The following is a 21,942-nucleotide window of genomic DNA, read 5'->3' as shown; positions in this document are numbered from 1 at the left end:
GTGGGTTTAAGCCTATTTGCATGGAGGAAAGCAATGCCTACACAGGTTAAGCAATTTAGAAGCTAACTGAGTATAAGAAACTGTAACCGGAAGTTAGCAGTGCTTACCTCTGCGCAAACCCGTGCAAACCCGCTTTAAACTGCTTAAACGTGCCTTAATCACTCTGTATGCAATGGTCCTTGTTCTGCCCAGCAACAAGATAAACAGCCTCTGCAAGCCATACCATAGCCACAGTGATTCACCACTAAGTCATGTCAGATATACATAACCCTGATGTTTTTACAAGCATATCATCCAGCACAGGCATCCAACAGTACAGGAAATGTATTTAAACATGTAGATGTATGTGTGTGTGTGTATATATTTATATCTAAATAGATATATACATATCTATGGTTTACTATCACATGTTCGACAGTACTGTGGCCGAAAGTGAATTTATCCGAAGAAAATTTTTGGAAATCACAACACAGACCACAGTAAATGCCGAAGTGAGCATTTCAGTGAAGTTGAATGTCGAACATTTCAACTTCACTGAAATTCTCTTAGCCACTAAACATATTTTAATATGTTTTGCAGGGGGTTAAGCCCCCCCTGCACCCCCAAATGGGGGGCTGGACCCCCCCATGCCCCGCTACTTATATATACAACTCCAAGATTGCACTACACTGAGGAAAGGGTATATTTCCCAATCCCCACTACAGTGTGATCTGCACTACACTGTCAAACCTTGTTCATCAATCTAGTACTTGCACTAATGGTTCTGCTACCTGATTTACGTACATATGTTGATCGCACACAGTGCCCGACAAATCACAATACCGACAGTTAAAAAAACAAAATGTTTGCTGTTCCACACAACACACACACAACACAAGCACACCAACAACCTAAAAACCTACACTACACCTTACACACAACTATCTATGCACTAACCTTAACTCAAACCCTAACCCTAAGGTACGTCACTATCGCACACTTACCTTACCAGCACCCTAACCCTAACACACTTCATCCACCCCTAACCCTTAAGTCCCTCACTATCGCACACTTCCCTTACACACACCCTAACCCTAAATCCCTCACTATCGCACACACACCTTACATGCACCCTGACCCTAAATCCCTCACTATCGCACACTTACCTAGTCGAGCTCACATGTTTTCCATGTCAGTGTTTTCGCTGTCGGGATTTTGAGTTGTCGGTTAACTGCTCTGTCGGTCTTCTGGTGTCAGTGATGTCAGTGTCAATCTTCCAAACTTTCGTTCTAACGTAGGGAACCCATATATATCTATATCTATATATATATATATATATATATATATATATATATATATATATATATATATATATATATATATGGGTCCCCTTTAGTACACTGACACGCCAGAAGGCCGACACTCTAAAGAAGGAGACGAGAAGACCGATGATGCAGATGATCAACAAGGTGAGATCCCGATGGACAAAACACCGACATGGGAAGGTGTGAGCTCGACTCGGTAAGTGTGCGATAGAGTGCAGGATTTAGTGTTAGGGAGCGGACAGGTAAGTGTGGGATAGTGAGGGACTGTAGTTTTAGGGGTGGGCTAAGTGAGTTAGGGTTAGGGTGCAGGTAGGGTGAGTGTGCGATAGTGACGGACTATATGTTTAAGGGTGGGTTAAGTGAGTTAGGGTTAGGGTGCAGGTAGGGTATGTGTGCGATAGTGACGGACTGTAGGTTTAGAGGTGGGTTAAGTGAGTTAGGGTTAGGGTGCGGGTAGGGTAAGTGTGCGGTTGTGTCGGACCTTAGGGTTAGGGTTTGGGTTAAGGTTAGTGCATGTATAGTTGTGTGTAATGAGTAGTTTACGTTTTGTGTGTTGGTGTTTTGGGTGTCGGTGTTATGGTGTTCGGTTTTGTGCGTTGTTGGTATTGTGTGTTGTCGGTCTTTTGGTGTCTGTGTTTTGGGTGTCGGCTTTGTGGCGTGTCGGCGTTGTGATAGGGATCTATATATATATATATATATATATATATATATATATATATATATATATATATATATATATATATATATATATATATATATATATATATATGTATATATATATATATATATATATATATATATATATATATATACATATACATATACATATGCATACATCTATAGATATACATGTCTAAATATATATATATATATATATATATATATATATATATATATATATATATATATAAGCACATATATATCTATATATGTATATACAGATATATATCTATAAATATAAAAGAAAACATAACAAATACATATATGACCACAGGCACCGTTAATGGGGGTGTGGGCACCCAAGCTACATATGTCTTGTATGTATTGATATTACCCCCCTCGCCCCACAGCCAAACACGTCTGCTCTGCAATATAATGCCAACTGTTGCAAGTCTCATAACCAGGATTGACACAACATGGGCATAGGTGTGTAACAGGCTTATCTGCAATCTGGCACTATATATACCCCCCTCCCAATGTTAGGCTGTGTCCATATGTGGCACCTGTCTTTGTTGTAGCAAGGCAGAACAGTGCAGCTGTGCAGGAAGGAGAGTTAGAGATTGTGGACCTGATGTCTGAATGTACCCCCATATAGAGCTATAGATTCCCATATGTATATATATATATATATATATATATATATATATATATATATATATATATATATATATATATATATATATATATATATATATATATATATATATATATATATATATATATATATATATATATATATATATATATATATATAGGTTCATAGGTTCATAGGTTCATACTAGGCTATCTGCCCTAGGGCATTTATAAGCCCAGCCAGAGTGTGTGTGGATTTCACTACCCCTTAGGATGAGAATACTATACCCATTAGTTTGCTGTGCCTCTGTCCAGCAGTGACACAGAGATGATTCCCGGGGTAAACCTACGATCTCCCATCCACTCGTCAAGATTTCTCTTGAACAGAGTCAGTGAGGGGCTCTGCCTCACATGGACTGGGATTCTGTTCCATAGTGTAGGGAGTCTCTGGGTGATAAATCTGTCCCTCCAGCACGTCCTATTTATATCCGTGTTGAGGTTTAAGTCTCTTGCTCTCGTGGTTCTGGTGGATTTGGATTTTTTGAGGTGGAGCATGTCCATTAATTCCGGGTTGGACATGGCCTTGTATGTCAGGCACAGATCACCTCTGAGCAGATGGTATGCGACTGAATAGAGCTGGAGTTTCTTCAGTCGGGCAGTGTATGACATATGTTTGAGCCCCTTTATCCTTTTGGTGAGGAACTTTTTGGGTCTTTCCAACTGCTGCAGGTGTCGGGTAAGGTACATTCTGAATGGGACGTTGTACTCAATCATTGGTCTGATAAGTGAATAGTACAGGGGTACAATGACCTCTCCTGATCTGGATGTGCATCCCTTCATGATCAGGTGGGCAATGTAGAAGGTCTTCCTAACCACTTTGGCAATGTGAGTGTCAAAAGAGAGGTTACTGTCAACTTGGGTCCCCAGGTCCCTGATAACATCGTCCGTGTTTAATGGATTACCACCTATGTGGTAATTAGGGGTTACCTTGTTTTACCCAAAGGGTATGACTATACATTTTTTGGCATTTAGCTTAAGGCCATGGCTCTGGCACCAGTTATCCATTTCTATGAGACCTCTCTGGAGGATGTCTGTGTCTGATGGAGTGTCAATTATGGTGCCCAGTTTGCAGTCATCTGCAAATTTTGTCAGCCACAATCCCCCTATGTTTGCCTGCACTTCAGAAAAATAAATGCCGAACAAGAGGGAGCCCAGGACTGAGCCCTGTGGGACACCACTCATGACCGGCTTAGAGTCTGACATGGCACCAGCAACTCTAACCCTGTGGGTTCTGTCCTTGAGCCAGTTTGCAACCCATCTTGTGACATATGGGTTTACATCTAAGCTGGTGAGCTTTTCTGTGATGCCCGAGTGGGGTATTGTGTCGAACGCTTTTGCTAGGTCAAGGTAGGCTGTGTGAACTGCCTTACCCTCATCAATGGTCTTAGTGACTGTTTCGAAAAAGTCGACCAAGTTCAAGAGGCAGGATCTGCCCTTGACAAAGCCAAATTGGGTAGGATCCAGTGTCTGTAGGTCCCCAATGTCTTTATTTATGAGTTCCATTATGATCCTCTCCATAGCTTTGCAGACAAGGCTCGTCAAGCTTATGGGGCGGTAATTTCCAGGATCCGTAGAAGCACCGCCTTTGTGGAGTGGGACCACAGTTGCCGTACGCCATTCTTTGGGTACGTATCCTGTAGTAAGGCTAAGATTAAACAGCAGCCTTATGTGTGGGTTTAGTTCCTCATTGAGTTCATGTAGCACACAGACGGGGACACCGTCCAGTCCCATTGATGCTGTGTTTTTTGCTTTAGAGAGAGCAGCTCTCACCTGGGTATCTGAGATGTTTGGGAGGCTAGACTCTGGTGGGATAGATATTTCTCCTTTTGGGGGGGAGGGAGGGGAGAAATTTGCACTGAACCTGTCTGCCAGTATGTTGGCAATGTCTGTGGGTTCAGTGATTTTTGTATCATTTTGGACTAATTCTGAGCATATCTGGGAGTTTCCACCCAGGTTTCTAACATAGCTAAAGAAGGCCTTATAATTGTCTTTTGTGTCATTAGCAATTTTTCTCTCAAAGTTGGCCTTGGATGATTTTATGGGTGATCGTAGTTTTTTGCTAGTAGTGATCAGAGATGCCTTCCCTTTTAGGGATTTTGCTCTGTCATGTAGTAGCTTTCTCCTCTTGTTGTAGAGTTTGTTTATGGCTGGGGTCCACCAGACCGGGCGCCTGCCTTTGGTGGAAAGGGTCTTGATTTTATTAGGGATTGCTTGATCCATACATTCCTGGAGGTGCTCGTAGAAGGCATTTGTAAGGGTTTCAGCAGCTTGGGTTGTGGTTTCCACTGGCTCGGGGGCCTTGAAGGATACCACTCCAGTGTTAAGAAGTGTGAAGTTTGCTTTTGAGAAGTTCTTTACTGTGGTCTTTTTTGCTGGGGTTGGGGACGGGATGTGGATCTCCAGTGAGATTAATTTATGGTCTGATCTCACCAATGAGGGATATACTTCCGGTGTGGAGCATTTTGTCCCCATGTTTGTGATGATCAGGTCTAGTGTATTTTCTCCTCTTGTGGGAATGGTGACTAGTTGTTCCATAGCATTTGAGTTTATGAACTCCAGGAACCTTTGGGCTAGGGTGTTGGGGCTTCAGTGATGTTCCCAGTCTATGTTTGGGTAGTTAAAGTCACCCAATATGATGGTGTTTGGAGAGACATTCATACTCTCCAGTGTCTTCAGGAAGGCTGTGTGGGTTTCCTGAGATTGAGAGGGTGGTCTGTAGCATGCTACAAACTGTAGGGCAGTTTTACCTATGGTTAATTTCACCTGGATGGTCTCCGATGCTTCGTGCATTGCCACTAACCTGGAGGTGTGGGTATCCTTTATGAATATGGATACTCCCCCTCCTTTTGTGGTTCGGTCTGGATTTTGGGGCCAGAACGCATGATATGAGGTATAACCTGATAGTGCTGGGGTGCTCTCAGGAGCCTTGAACCAGGTTTCAGTCACAGCACAGACATCGATGTTCTCCATACTGAGGAGGGCTTCGAGGGCGTGCATCTTGAGGTTTAGACTTCTGGCATTGAGCAGTATTACCCTTTGTTTTTCTCCATTTTTGTTTTCTAGGGTGGTAGGTTTATCATTTGAGCCTTGCCTAAAAAAGGCACTATGGGGGTGGCAAGAGCCTTTGCCAATATCCAGAAGCCCAGGGGTGACAGGTGCAAGCCATCCCTTGCAAAGCAGCGTGGCTTGTCAAGCATGTCATCCCAGGCAGACAGACATTGGATCCCCTTAGAATGACACCAGTAATTAAGCCAATTATTAAAGCTGATCATTTTGTCTCTGTATTGTGGCAGCATTCTTGGTGAGGGTAGGATACTGCTCAGGGTCAGGGTCATACCGGCCTGGGCTACATAATCTGAGAGCTCCTCTATGTCTCTTTTCATGTAGTCCAGGGAGGTACATCTCAGGTCGTTCACAACGGCATGGACAATGACTGAGTCATACTTGTACTTGCTGTGGAGTGACCTGAGTGCTTGTGTTATGTGGCGGATTCTAGCGCCTGACAGGCAGCTTCCTGTGATCTTTTCCTTGTTCAGTCTGGTGAGTGGGACGTCAGTGTGTCTGACTATGGAGTCACCTATAACAAGTGTGTCAGGCATTGTGTTTGGCCTTAAGAGCTGTGACTTTAGCACACTGACTTTGAGAACTATGTGTTGCATGTCTTATGTCTTGAAATGGCAGTTCCTTTGGTGTCTGCTTTGGAGGCCTCTGTAGTTTTGGTAGATTTTTGATCAGTGCCTCTGAGTATGTCTTTGTGTGTTTATGTGTTTGTTTTGCAGTTGTGATAGTTCTATGTGAAACTGGGTTTGTGGTGTGCGTGGTTTCCTTCTCCTCCTGTCTGGTCTTGCCAGTCCTGAGTTGAGAGAGGTCAGCCTCCAGTTTGGCTATATAGTTGCATCTCTCACATGTATTTGTGTTTTGTGGGAGAAGGAGTGGGTTGTCTGAGTACATGAGGCAATTGTAACATTGCCTCAAAATGCCCAGATTCACCAGCTGAACAGGAGAGGACGCTAGCAACTGACCCTTCGACATGCTAGAAAAAGTGAAAAAGTTTGCTGTGTAACTGAGTCAGAAGGGACCTATAGGCAAATGGGTACTCAAGGGGATTCTAGGCTAATGTAGTACTTTGTTTAGTATATAAGTACTTTACCTATATAAAAATGCTTTAGGAGCAACTGCTGAGCTTTTGAGATAGAGAATAGACTGTTTAGATTGCAAGTAGAGAAGTTCTAAGGGAAAAATTGAAGAGCAGACTTTACGGAGCCAGAAATAGTTTAACCTTGTTTATCCGGCGCTGCCCGATGGTGCTCTATGGGCAACTCCGCGCTAAATCACGCAAAAGCACGCTAAAGCGGGCTTTATTACAGGGGGCTGAAAAGAGCTAGGAATTGACCCAAAATGTCCAATAGACTACAAGATTCTGGCTGGAACCACTCCTCTAGGAACAAATAGGCTGCTCAGTGCTCCCCACTTCCACTGGTGAACAAAGATGCTTCTTTTTATCCAAATAAGGATATGGAATAGCACAGGAACCAAGACAAAGCCCAGAGATCAGCAAACTCTGAAGACTGGCTATTCTAGTTCAGTAAGGCGGGAAAACAAGATTTTTTTTTTTTGTTTTTGTCTTTTTTGCAGAAAACAGAGGAAAAACAGACAGTAAATGCTATAAATGCTTTTAAACGGCTAGTGCACTTGAGTTTGTTAGCCTACAGGTAAAATTAAGCAACAAATAACTTTTTAAAAGTGCAAAACAGTTAATCAACACAAAAACAGTTTAAATAAAATGCAGAGCTGTATAAACAGGCGAAAATGCAGTCGCTAAGCAGTAAATAATCAAAAAGCCAGAAAAAAATACTTAAATCATGAAAAAGTCACTCTTTCGCTCTCTGCTGCTTGTAGAACTCTGCAGGACACCACGAGGAGTGGTGCTGAGTTGAATACAAGCGAAAAAGCGCGCTAAAGCGGGCTTTATTACAGGGGGCTGAAAAGAGCTAGGAATTGTCCCAAAATGGCCAATAGACTACAAGTTTCTGGCTGGAACCACTCCTCTAGGGACAAATAGGCTGCTCAGTGCTCCCCACTACCACTGGTTAACAAAGACGCTTCCTTTTATCCAAATAAGGATATGGAATAGCACAGGAACCAAGACAAAGCCCAGAGATCAGCAAACTCTGAAGACTGGACTATTCTAGTTCAGTAAGGTGGGAAAACAAGATTTTTTTTTTTTTTGTTTTTTCTTTTTTGCAGAAAACAGAGGAAAAACAGACAGTAAATGCTATAAATGCTTTTAAATGGCTAGCGCACTTGAGTGTGTTAGCACTACAGGTAAAATTAAGCAACAAATAACTTTTTAAAAGTGCAAAACAGTTAATCAACACAAAAACAGTTTAAATAGAATGCAGAGCTGTATAAACAGGCGAAAATGCAGTCGCTAAGCAGTAAATAATCAAAAAGCCAGAAAAAATACTTAAATCAGTTATAGCAAATACAGTTATAACAAATGCTCTGAAATATACTGTATATTTCCAAAATGTTTGAGAAGGACAGTCAGAACACAAGAAGGTTCAGGCGAAAGAGAAAAAAAAAGAAAAAGTTTTGTTTTACTTTTTGAAAGGGAAAAAGGAGGAACAGAAGGCCTTATCAAATGTTCTCTCTGTATTAGGCAGAATGAGCTAATGACACTAGACTGGGAGGTGTGTCACAGTAGGGGCGGGCAACTGCAAAGCCACCAAGTATAAGAGCAAGACACCAACAGAGAGGGAGGGTGGGACAAAATAGCCTACAGACAGCAAGCACTAGAGAGACAAATGAAAGTTTTTAAACAGATAAGGATTTGTGAAGATACTGAATAGACAAAGTGCTTTATATATATTAAATTTTAATATATATATATATATATATATATATATATATATATATATATATATATATATATATATATATATATATATATATATATATATATATATATATATATATATATATATATATAGATATATATATATATATATATATATATATATATATATATATATATATACATATATATATACATACACACACACACACACACACACACACACACACACATATATATATATATATATATATATGCGTATGTCTACATATATACAAACACACACACACATATATGTATGTAAATACATGTCCCTTATATTACCAACACAGTGCTGCATGCTATGTGTGAGGGAACAGCACACATAGCAATACAGATAGATATATACAGCTGTAATTGTGTGCAACATGGATGGGTATGTCTCATATGAACCTCTTGGGACCACATTGCCCTTGTCTGTGAAGTAGGGAAAGGGAATATGGGGAAGGATAGCAGGTATATTTGTGGAGGTGGTTTAGGTTGGTAGATGTAGAGGACAGCATAGAGGGATGATATATGACACAAGCAGTGGGTAAACACCCTGGATGGTGTGTGTGGTCTGTGATGCGGAAGCCCCATGGGCCCCCATATGGAAACAATGGGAACAAGGATCCCACCCATTGCTACTCACAACAGTAGTCCATGGTCCTGAAGGTGCCTGGCCTGGAGGCTGAACAGGAAGAGCATGTGGACCCTGTGAATGTGTACTGGGTACCTCAAGGTGCTATAGCACATCCCACAAGTGTCTGTGGAGCCGCCTATGGAACATACCTTGGACCTGACCTCAGCTAACAGGATCATGTCTCGCTGTGCCCACAGCGGGGGACAACATCCCCTGAGGTGGTTCCACCTGAAGATAGTGCTGAACAAGTAGATGAGGAGGCCCCAGGGTGGGTCCCACATGTGATGTGGCCTGGTGACATGGCCAGATGAGGTTAGAGGTGGTTCTGCTGGCTACTATTCCATAAACATGCTATCGTGTCACTATTATATAACATATTTGGATAGTAATATCCTACACAATCCTGGAACATGTCCAACAGCATGCATATATATCCCCAATAACACAGAATGACAGATGAGCAGCATTCACATAACAAGCATACCACATGCATATATGGAACCATAGTGGCCCTAACAATGGCATTGCATGTGAAATAGTCCATAACAGGCCAGCAATAATAGTGTCCACAAAGGGAACATGGCTACAAACACATAGCACAAAGTGTGGTGCAATACAATATATGTCCCACTGGTAGGTAAGCTGTAGCCATACCTACTGAGTTGTGTGAACAGTTTGTTGTCACTGATATGGTGGAGGGTGTGACAGAGATGTGTATTAAGAACTATGGTAACCTTGTTGTATGAGTTGCTCAGACCTGTTTCCATCTTTATGTCTTTCAGGCAAGATGTCCCACAGCCATCTACCTGCATATTCAGTGGCAGACAATGAGGTTGTGCTGAACCACCTAATACAGTACTATCCTGTTCTGTTTGGCAGGGCCGTCCATGAGCAGGAGGAGCAGACTGCCCTGTGGAATGATCTAGTCCACAGGGTCAATGATGTCACCCTGCATAACTGCAATTATGAGCAGGTCTGGCATCATTGTTCTGACCTGCTTTGCAATACCTGTCAGCATGCTCCTGCAGTCAGGGAGGTCACCTCACAATGGGTGAGGGTCATGCAATCAATCCCCCTGACACATGTTGAGGAGCTCCTCACCAGTCTCATGGCACCGGCCCACCCACACACCCAACAACTGGCAGAAACCATTGTGGAGGTAGGTGCTACCCACACACCAGCTGAGGAGCGTGCAGGTAAGGCCACAGGGCACATCAGTAGACCACTGTTGCGTATGCATTCACATCTGTACAGGTAGATCATGCATATGTGACATGTTATATATATATATATATATATATATATATATATATATATATATATATATATATATATATAGCTTGCTGCTGCATAGTAGTAATAAACAGATGTGCATAAGTGGTGATATTGTGGACTTGGACTGTTGATGTACTGTAATGCTGCACCCACACTGTTGCAATGTCACAGCTGTGGCCACTGACATCGCACCTTTCACAGTGTTATGAAGGTCCTTCTGGTATACCACCAAGGCAACAGCCTGTAGCTGGTGAGTAGGGTGTATGTTGATGCTTGCCAATACACCGGGCATGTAATGGCTATGGTATATTCCATGCACACATCTAACACACTTACCCATAATGCATGCTTTACATGTTCACGTATTGGTGCTGTTAAATGCACTGCATCACAGTGGTGACCATGATCGGGTATCGGAAGGGTATGTCAGACACCTGCAAGATAACTAACATCCTGTCATTGCAAAATGTGCCCACAGTGATGAACATAATGGTGGGACACATGGCCTACAGTCGGGACATGTGTGAAACATCACCCTTGCACAGTGCAACAACAGTGTATATACCATTATTACAATGGCAACTGTTACAGATCTACACTATGGCATAACATATTACTGTGGTCCACATTATTAGCTGGAACTAGGCTGTAACATGTGGTGCTCAGTGTATGGGACACTGCAAACTGACATACATGTGTAGGCCATACTTGTCAAGCATCTGCAAAATGGCTGAAGGTGGGAAGGGTGTGCCAGCATGACACACCAGTGCACTGCAGCAGGGTTCTTAAGGATGCTAAAAATGGCTGTATCTGCACACAGTCAGATTCACGAACTGTGGCAGATGTAACCCTACCTCCACAGCAATAGTGACGGTAGTGTGTGAACACCAAGGGATGTGCACATAAGTAGACCTTGCAATCATGCAGAGTTGGGAGACATGTGTAGGGAAGACTGACCATACACTGGCAAATGCAGATGCCCCATGCTAGTAAACCCCTGCATGAAATAATGACTGCTGTAGTACACATAATAATAGGTGCAACAAACCATCATGTTAAGGGCGTGCACACATATGCACCCACAGACTATATGCATTGCGGTCAGCATCTGAACACCTAACATATTTCTTAGACAATGCATGTGAATGTACAGGACATATGGCACATAGCAGGCTCATGTACTGTTAATATATGCGGTGATGTGGTCCCATGCCAGATCAAGGAAGAGTGCATCATATCAGTAAGGGTATGTACACTCCCCATACCCACAGTATGGTCTGACGGTTGTCAGTGTAATAGTATTGGATTGGTCAAACATGCTGATGTTGAGATCTGTAAACCAGACATCGGGCATTCACAAATGACATCTGTCCACATATCATGCCAGGTATGAGTCACTGAAAAACATAGGGGCTGTGAGCATTAGAACATACATAACTGACACAGTACTACACATTCAGCAATGGGTTGTGCACCTGTGAGGTTTGGTGCACAGTACATGGCAGGGTGCAGAACAGGTGCACAGCAATACTTGTACATGGGTGCAGTGTTTTCCAGGGGAAGGGGCATCACCTACTAACACAGCCCATGCATCACACAAATGTATACTGTTGCTAGCATGGATTGACTATAGCTGCACTGCATGCTGTTGAGTACCATATGTTATGCATGTTGCAAGATGGGTAAGGGGAGGACTGTCTGCACTATCTTTGTGCAACCTCACCTGTATGTGTGTCTCTGTGTGTGTGTGTGTGTGTGTGTGTGTGTGTGTGTGTGTGTGTGTGTGTGTGTGTGTTTGGGTGAGGGGTTATTTTGTCTGTAAGTGCAATCTGATGGAGTAAAGGGGTTTGATGCATGTAGGATGTGTGTGCGTGCATGTGTGTGTTTGTGTGGGTGTCCATGTATGCATATGTGTGATTGTGGGGTTGTTCATATGGCAGTACTTCCCACTGGGATCATGCAGTACATGGACATGGACTGACACATGAGACACCAGGCATACTTGTCTGATATATAATCACAGGACAGCTGATAGTATAATCAGGTCTGTAGCATGGAACATGCATTGGGAGGGAAAGTAGACAGCAGGTATACCCTTAATATGGGAATCAGCAGAAAGGTGAACTACAACCCATGTATTAAGCACTACAGATGCATTGGGGAATTAATAGACAACACCAGGGAGTGTATCCATATATTACAGTTGTCACATGATAGGTTGATTGAGCAGCAGATCTTGCATGTACTGAGCAATACTTACACATGACACTCCAGTGCATGACATTATGGAATGAAGGTAGTAGCCCCTAACATATAGGAGCCATGTTCACAATATCCAGACATACACAGGGTGAACACTGAATGACAGCAGTTAAGCCTTGTAAAACCTACTCCACTCAGGTCAAGGAGGTAATGGAGTAACAGGTGTTGTGTTGTGATCACTTGTCTAGGCATTTAGAGGAATGATACATTAATGAGTGGTATTAATGAGTGTATGTTACCAAGTGTGATGCAGGATGTGGAACTTACGTGAATAAACATGGGACTGTCTGTAAACTCAGGGACAGGTAGGTATTAAGGTGGGGTGTGTGTGTGTGTGTGTGTGTGTGTGTGTGTGTGTGTGTGTGTGTGTGTGTGTGTGTGTGTGTGTGTGTGTGTGTGTGTGTGTGTGTGTGTGTGTGTGTGTGTGTGTGTGTGTGTGTGTGTGCGTGTAAAAGTGTCTCCCCTTCAAGTTATTTTGCAAGTGTTTTCTGTTCACGGCATGGCAAAGAAATTTATAGGGGTTACTGGCAACCCTAGATGTGCCACGTTACCAGGAAAGAGAGAGATACTGGATTTAAGTGATTTATGCAAGCTCAGGCTCAACTTGGAACATGTAAATATCCACAAATGAGTAAGAACAAGATACAGACATAGCATGAGGCAGCATAAGCATGGCAGCAAAGTAAACTAGTTTACCTGTTAGTGACAGCTAGCATAATTTATAGATAGTAAAGCTGTTGGGATACATAAACTCTGACTTTTCCATCCGATTTTCAATAGAGGTTAAGCCTGAATAAGCCTTAGATCGCAGGTTTCCATTAGGCAACCAGTGAGGGCATTCTAGACCTTTGAGATATCCATGGAGAGAGATTTTTTTTGTCCACCTTGAGTTTACTTCCAAGTGATGAGAGCAGAACTGTGAATTGAGTTAATCTCAGGAGACTGGTTTCCTGTTTAAACTGCAGTCTGCTTCCCAGGAGTGGAGAGTCTTTATGGGCATTTATAGATGGGGTTGTGGAGGGTAATTCCACTTCTGCTATCCATGGAGTAACTAAAGAAGCCTTTTGCATTTTGGGGGGATTTTAGAATAATCTGATAATGCTTTAGAAGAATGTTAATCTGGAGAAGTTTTTTTTTTTTATTTCAGGTGAATATGGCAATTGTTCCATATACCAGCCCCCCCCCCCATCTGCATCTCGTTGTTACATATTTTTATTTTGACTTTGCTGTTGTCCATGAGCAATCTGGTGATTATCTAGCCTTTATGTCATGCCCTGTTGTCTTAAGAAAATACCTGCTGCACTAATTTGATACTGTTGCGTACTTACTATTTCCTTCTGGTTGACTAACAGTATGTTATCAAATTTAACTATGAAAAAATACATCAGCATCCTAAATACTAATACAAACATAAATACTAATGTTACTTATGTTCATATTTTGTTATTAAACAATAGATCATTTAAGTTTTTTGAAACCTTTCAACTGCAGTCCCACTGGTACACCCAACTATTTACTCCTCCTGTCTGTAGGGGTTAGGGGAGCAGGGTCTGATGTAAAGTTGCAATTTTTAACTAAGTTAGATTTGAAGATAGTCAGGTACATATTTTGCTTTGCAGACAACTGTAGTCCGAGATTAATTATTTAGGAGTAATATCTGTCATGTCAACAAGTCCAGTTTATGTTGCAATATAGATTTAGTTCCCTTGATCCTATATTTGTGTTATTGCCAGCCTTGTAGGTCTGCAGTAGGTCAAGCAGGAGCAGGTCATTTACAATTTTGTAGGACAAGCATAAATCACAGCATAGAAGTGTTTTTAAGAAGTAGGGTTTTTTATAGGTGTGGAACTTGCATTAGTCACCATGGTGATTTGATTTATTTTAGTATGGAGTAGATTACTTAATTATTGTATGTATTTATGCATCTTAATAATTGTTTGTTTGTTTATTCAATCATATAAGCAGTGAATTTTCATTTGTTGAAATGGTTCTGATACCAGATGCATTTTCATTGGATGTGGTGTGGGTTTCGATGCTATTTCAATGAATGTGATTTTCAAGGGCAGAGAAGTTTTAATGCCAAGTCTATTTTCATTGAGACAGTATTGCTTTGTTTAGCAGATGTCAAAATAAAACCCAAATCATTGTAGAAGTAAAGCAGTATGCACATATTAGTGTTTATGGTAAATGGTACAAAATTGCCAGGTAATGGGACATTGGAATGGCTGCAGGGGGTCAGTGGTGCCATATTTTGGTTGTCTGTTCTTCAGTTTGCATTTGAAAGTTGATATCCCACAATTCCATTGGAGTGGGTGAGGTTACATAATTATGTGTGCAAATTAGATGTTAATGAACGTACAGATTTGTACATATTTTCTATGGGCCTTGTCCAGATTTTTATTTTTTCCAGGTTGAGTGGTATGCTGGGCTGAATTGTAGTATCTGTTACCTGTATGGTTGATGGTGACAGTGGTCACCATAAAGTGGTACATGGGACATACACTTGGTGTACCATGGTGTAATGACAGTGTATACAGCACCCACATCCCACAGTGGATATTGTACTCACTGGAACCCATGATGACCCTCTGACATTCCCACCATCACACATTGCCCACGACTGGGATACAACCCTTTGTATGTCCCAACAGTGATACTACAGGGATATGCATTTAATGCACATGCCACAGGCATAGTAGGGTGTTGCATTGTCATGCCTCACCTATGGGCAGCAACAACACTATCTGTACTACTATGTGGCGATGCGTATTGTAATAGGAATATGTGGCCTTAAAATGCTGTACCCTACAGATATACAGACACGCACACATACACACACTTGCCAGAACTCAATGGGTATCCCATGCCTATCGACCCATTTGTACAACACTGTTTTGCTGGTACTGCAAGGCTCATGTAGCCATTAGGGAGAGGAGCATAACAGGGTCTATGTAATGTCTGATACAGAAGCAGCCACATCTGACTATGGAAATGAGAGTTGCAGTGGTTGTGAAGGCCCTCATGCTATTCCAAACTACAGGTGTACTAACACACAAACACTGCTATCCTCAGTAATGCACATGTACACATGTGTCAGTACAGGGGTGCATCACTGCAGGTGGTCATAGGTGTGTACCTGGCTATTGTCCATGGAGAGATGGGTCATGTAGGGGATGTGTGTACTGTGGTATCATGTCACCTGCTACGTGTCAGCAGGCAATCTATCGACATACACCACTGTGGTGACCCACAAGGAGAGAGTGACATGCATCAGCCAATCCTCTGGGTGCCTTCTGCAAATGGCAACTGAGGTGATCCAGTTGACATATATGCAACATGCATTACAACACATGGTTAGTGTCTGTGATGGAGACCTATACCCAAGCATGTTCTGTTAACTATGGTAGTGTAGTGGAGGTACCCTTGGCATGTGGTGCATACAAGGTGTTGTCTCCTATATGTGCCAGTTATAACACAGCTGGGCAGACATGTCAGTGTCAGTCAAGCATAGGTTGCCTGTATGTATGGGACTGACAGACATCAGCTTGGCAAGTAGCTATACAGAAGAATGAATGTGTCAACAGATATACATTTGACAACAATATGTATGCCATTAATACATGCTGGAAGCCCTCACTGACATGTGCTGTACAGACAGTAGGCTACAGTTACATTCCACATGTCAGATCATTATCCAGTAGGGGATATATACTGTGACACAGCTCACATACCAGGAACACAATAGTGAGGCCTCAGAGTCCAGCTATACTTGTAGTCAGTGCTAAATTTAGCACTCTACACTTGCCTGGGAAAGCACTGTCAACAGTAGTACAGTCATGATACACTATATGCTAGTGTGACAGCACATAACCTGGGTTACTACCCTTGTATGTAACACATTCACATGGATAACAGTGCTGTACAGGTCTTATATACTTGTGTGTCCCAGACATGACACTCACATCGCTTGCTACTGTAATGACAGCAGATAGACACATGTATTGTACGTGGCATTTAATACACTTATTGCAGATGTCATTAACCTGCTATGTTATCAGACTGGGATGTGAGCACTGGTTACCAGGGATGAGCCATGCTTAGCAGATGTTAGCATTGCTGCAATGTAACAGCTAAGCAGATTTGTGCACTGGTAAGCAAAGCCTACACGCTGTAAGTGCCCGTACGTTTAACCATAGCTTAGCACTGCTTAGCTTCATGCAAACCCACACAAATGTGCTTAAACCTGCTGAAAACTGCCTTAACCACTCTGTATCCAGCCACCCTTTTTCTGCCCAGCAACAAAATAAACAGCCCTTGCAGCTATTGAACCATGGACCCTGTACACTATACTCACAACAGTTAACCACTACGCCATGACAGCTGTGAAGAGAATTGTTTTTCCAATATATATGTCACTACACATATTGAATAGTATTGAACAATTGATTTGACTTCCGCAGTTGTGCAGTACTTGTTATTGATATTACTGTTGCATCACATATGTTGTTATATCTAAATGTACACATATCAGATACATATGGTGAGATACATATGGGAAGGTATACACAACATATATGCATATGTGTATGTAGATATGTATATGTGTCTATATGTGTCTATATTTATATAGATATATGAAGATAAATATATATATATATATATATATATATATATATATATATATATATATATATATATATATATATACACACATATATATGTTTATTATATATCCAGAAAATGGAGTGGAGTCCTACCTCAGCACCAATAGTCCCAACCTCTTAGTGCAAGGGGATGTCATGTATGTATTGCAGGCATATATGTCACTTATTGCTACTGTAACAGGGGTTGTCTTAACAGACATGTTTTGTGTGGGAGGTCACATCTGCTTTTGACATGTGCGGCAATGGCTACTGACAGACATCCTAAGGATATCATAGTACAGTACCACGGCTAGCACAGTAATGATCCTGTGGACTACAGCAGTGATATGACCAATATATGTAGACAGTCTGGCACTCTGTGGTCAGTCCAGAGGTGTACACAAATCCCCTTCATGTGAGACATGTGGACCATGCCTCACAATGTGGATGTTAATAGCCATGTACATGGGTATATCACATAAATACTGGACTACATATGCCCACACAGTTTATGCATTCACACAAGCCAGTCTGTCCTGACACATAATACCTGGTGGTGCAGAGGTCACATGGCTACATACTACCCAGTAATTAGTGGCATATGTCTGTACAGAATCCCTCTGCTTTGTCAGAAATGCACAACAGTTATGATGGCCTGGCAGCAGTATGTCTTGCAAATAACTAGACATAACAGCACACTGGGTAATTACACTAGGCTGCTAGGCATGTCACAAACCACTGTGCAAACTGCAGGCAGACTGCCACAACACTGGTTTACATTTTGTATGGGGGAAGGCACATGTTCCTGCAATTATAGCAGGCTTCACACACATGTCACAGCACAGAGCAACAGACATCTGTGAGAAAGTGCATACCCACAACCAATATGAACACAGGCACAGCCACATATGGTATGCAAGCTTAATATGACACTATATGGACTGCCTGATAAACACCATCCTCATATGTGCCACTCACACAATAACCCTACATACACTGGGTCATGACACAGTGTGGTCCGATGCCTGTCTGTGGTATGGGACACGTGTGAGTCTGGGCCTACAGACATGTGAGCCAATAGGGTACCATACACTGGAGCAGCATGTAAAATCAGATATAACAGGACCAAGAACAATGGCATCTACCACAGTCTGTGCACAGCCCAAGGTATGTATGGGCAATACACATACTGTCGACAATCACCATAAGTACACAGACCCCAGTACTGTGCACACATCCGCAGAATGCCCAAGTTATGTCCTCAGAAAAAAACCCTACTATACATAACATGTCTAGCAGTCTGATATCTGACTGGCTTGTTATCAGGTATGATGTCAATAAAGAATAGTGTACAGAACATATGCACCTCTTACTGCATGACATATGTGCAAAGGTTGACAGACTTGTGGCTGGAGCTACAAACACTGACCCTGTATTGGCATGATGCTGTGATAGCCTCATACATTTACTGTCGTACCAGGGTTTGTTGTGACCTATGTCCTATGAGAGATATAAAGTCAGTAACTCTCATGGCTGTCACCATATACTGACTGCAATCCTCACACTATGCTACTGCAGTTCTCAGATAGGTGTTTTGTGAGTAACACAAGAAACAAAAGGCTCCACACACTGCCCAGACTGCAGATAACCCTACAGATGGGGATTTCCTCAAACACATAACACTGTCATGACAGGTATTAAATCATGTAGACCAGCCATATCCAAACACACTCTGTTAAACCAAAATTACTCCAAATGCAGAAGAGCAACACTTACATTCTGTAATCATGTCTGGCACATCCCCCTCCGGTCTGTTGGCCTGTTTCCACAGTGTATGTCATTAGAGGTAAATCCCAATACTATCTGTGATGTTGTTTGCCAAATACCAGATTTAGGTCTGGCTCACAATGAATGAAAAGGCCCAACACCAACATGATATTCCTCGATATTGGAGTGTGTTTTCATGCAATTGGCTTTGGGAATGTTACCACAGCTTTTCCACATGCAATCAGCTAGAGTGGGGGTATCACTTACAAAACACAAGCTGCTGCCTAAGCAAAGCAGGTGTACTTCTCCACATCCACCAGTGAGGGAGTGAGAGAGACAGACAGAGATAAAGTAAGTCAGGCAGGGGGTGGGAGAGTAAAACCTAAGCAAGTGTGTGTTACACACCTACTAGTGCAGAGTTTCAAACCCCTGACTGACTATGCATTGCTATCACATGTCTATACAATTATTGCATGCACCACATAGCTTACATGTTAGGGAGCTGTCTAAAGGTATATCTGATGGGGAGTGACATCTGCAACAGTGATATAGTAGTGAAAAGGTAGGTGTAGTACATGTGCCTATCCAAATGAACAGGTATCAATGTAAACACAACCACACTCTCTCAGGGACTCACACACATTGACACACTTGGCAAGGTCAGGAATAGACTTCCTAACTAACTAGTTTGCCACAATACAGTAATGTGCAGGTATCACATGCACCACAGGGGTTATCCGGATGTTATATGTGCAATGGGTATGTGAAGGTGTCTGACATCAGACAGCATGCTTCAGTAGGCCAATGGGAGTTGTAGTGAGTGTGAATGTGGTTGAAAGCATCATACTCCACACACACAGACACAGGATGCCAGTACTGAAATGCATGGGTGCATTGCTTCATGAGTGTGTAGTGTTTGCCCATGCCAGAAGGATATGCAAGGCTAAGTGAAGTGTCAACCTTGGCCTCAGGCCAAATGACAATGGTCTGCAGTGTGGCTCAGGGGTGTAGTGTCTGGATTGGCCCACACAGGTGGTATTGTATTCACCATCCAGTCACCTGGATTACTATTGTGTGTGGCCAGTGCTGCGCAATGCTTGCCATGTATGCGTTCCATAGTCCATGACATGGACAGTGTCTGGGATGTACCCATGTCCAACATGCATGTTCAGTGACATGTGGAACTGTACCTGGGGTGTCTGGCCCATGTTGTGGACACAGATTGTTATCATCCGATGTGCCAGTCCTGGCCTCATGTGGTGGGAACTGGTAATGGACACCATGTTGACCTTGCACCTACATTGATAGCATGATACAGGTATCCTCTGGTGTCAGTGGCATCTGTCCATACAGGGAATGTGTTTAAGGCATGGTATGTCCTTAGTGGGTCACATTTGATGGCACCACAGTTGTTGCGGGCGTCCAGTGGGGAACATAGTGAAGGCACACTGTCTGCAATCATGCACCTATTGTAGTGATGGGACAGGGTGCCATGCCCTCTGTAGTCCACTGCAATCACACCATGGTTACTATCTGTGGGTAATATGCAGGGTACTACCAACATAGCGGTTGTTGCCTAGGCAAGTGTGTTTGTGTATGAGACATGGGTTGACAGTGTTCTCTGGTTAATACAAGGGTTGCTTACTTTGTTCACCAGGCCTTGATGTTACATGTAGGGGTATGAATTGGCACCCCAGCCTCTCAGCAATTTTACATATGTTATCCTTGTAAGGTGGACATTGTGACATATAATAGGCCCACCATTTAAGAAATTTGCAAAACCTGCTCCACAATAAGTCCAGTTGTTACACACTCACAGCCACCTCCACACAGGATACAAATGACAAACACTCACAGCCACTTACACACAGGATACAAATGACAAACACAGTTGCCATGTCTGGGATGATATGAATGACAAACACAGACACACACAGAGTTGCCATGTCTGGGATTAGAACTCCTACCTAACTAGTTTATCACACTAAAGCACTATGCAGTTATAGGACATGCCACAGAGATTACTGGACTACTTTTCCCCCAGGTGTATTTCACTGGAAATGACATCAGCAGGCTTGCCAAAGAAGGGCAATGAAGGCTGTAGTAACTGTGAATGGTCTCAAAAGCACTGCATCCTACACACACATCTATGCTTGCCATGTCTGGGAATAGAACTCCTACCAAACTACTATATCACACTACAGGATGCACCATGGAGATTACTGGACTACTCCTTCCCCAAAGGTGCATTTCACTGAGAATGACATCAGCAGGTTTGCCAAAGAAGGGAAATTGAGGTTGCAGTGACTATGAATGGCCTCAAAAGCATTGCTCCCTACACAGACAAACATCCACACTAACCATGTCTGGAAATAGAACTCCTAACTAACTAGTTTATCACACTATAACATTACACAGTTATAGGACTCGCCACAGCAATTACCGGGCTACTCCTTTTCCAAAGGTGTATTTCAAAGTGAATGACATCAGCAGGCTTGCCAAATTAGACTATTTGGATTATAGTGAGTGTGACTAGCCTACAAAACATTGCTCCCTACATACACACGTGCCATGTCTGGGATTAGAAGTCCTATCTAACTAGTTTATCACACTACAGCATTAAGCAGTTATAGGACATGCTACAGAGATTATTGGACTTTTCTTTCCCGAAAGGTGTATTTCAAAGTAGATATCAGCAGGCTTGCCTAAGTAGGGCATTTGAATTGTAATGAGTGTGACTAGCCTAAAAAGTACTGATCCGTACACAGACACACACAGTTGCCACATCTGGGAATAGAACTCTTATCTAATTAATATATC

Source organism: Protopterus annectens, chromosome 4.part0 (genome assembly GCF_019279795.1).
Source record: "Protopterus annectens isolate FY-2018-M chromosome 4.part0, PAN1.0, whole genome shotgun sequence".
Classification (NCBI taxonomy): domain Eukaryota; kingdom Metazoa; phylum Chordata; order Ceratodontiformes; family Protopteridae; genus Protopterus; species Protopterus annectens.
The sequence above is the reverse complement of the archived record's forward strand: the minus strand, read 5'-3'. Positions refer to the sequence as shown.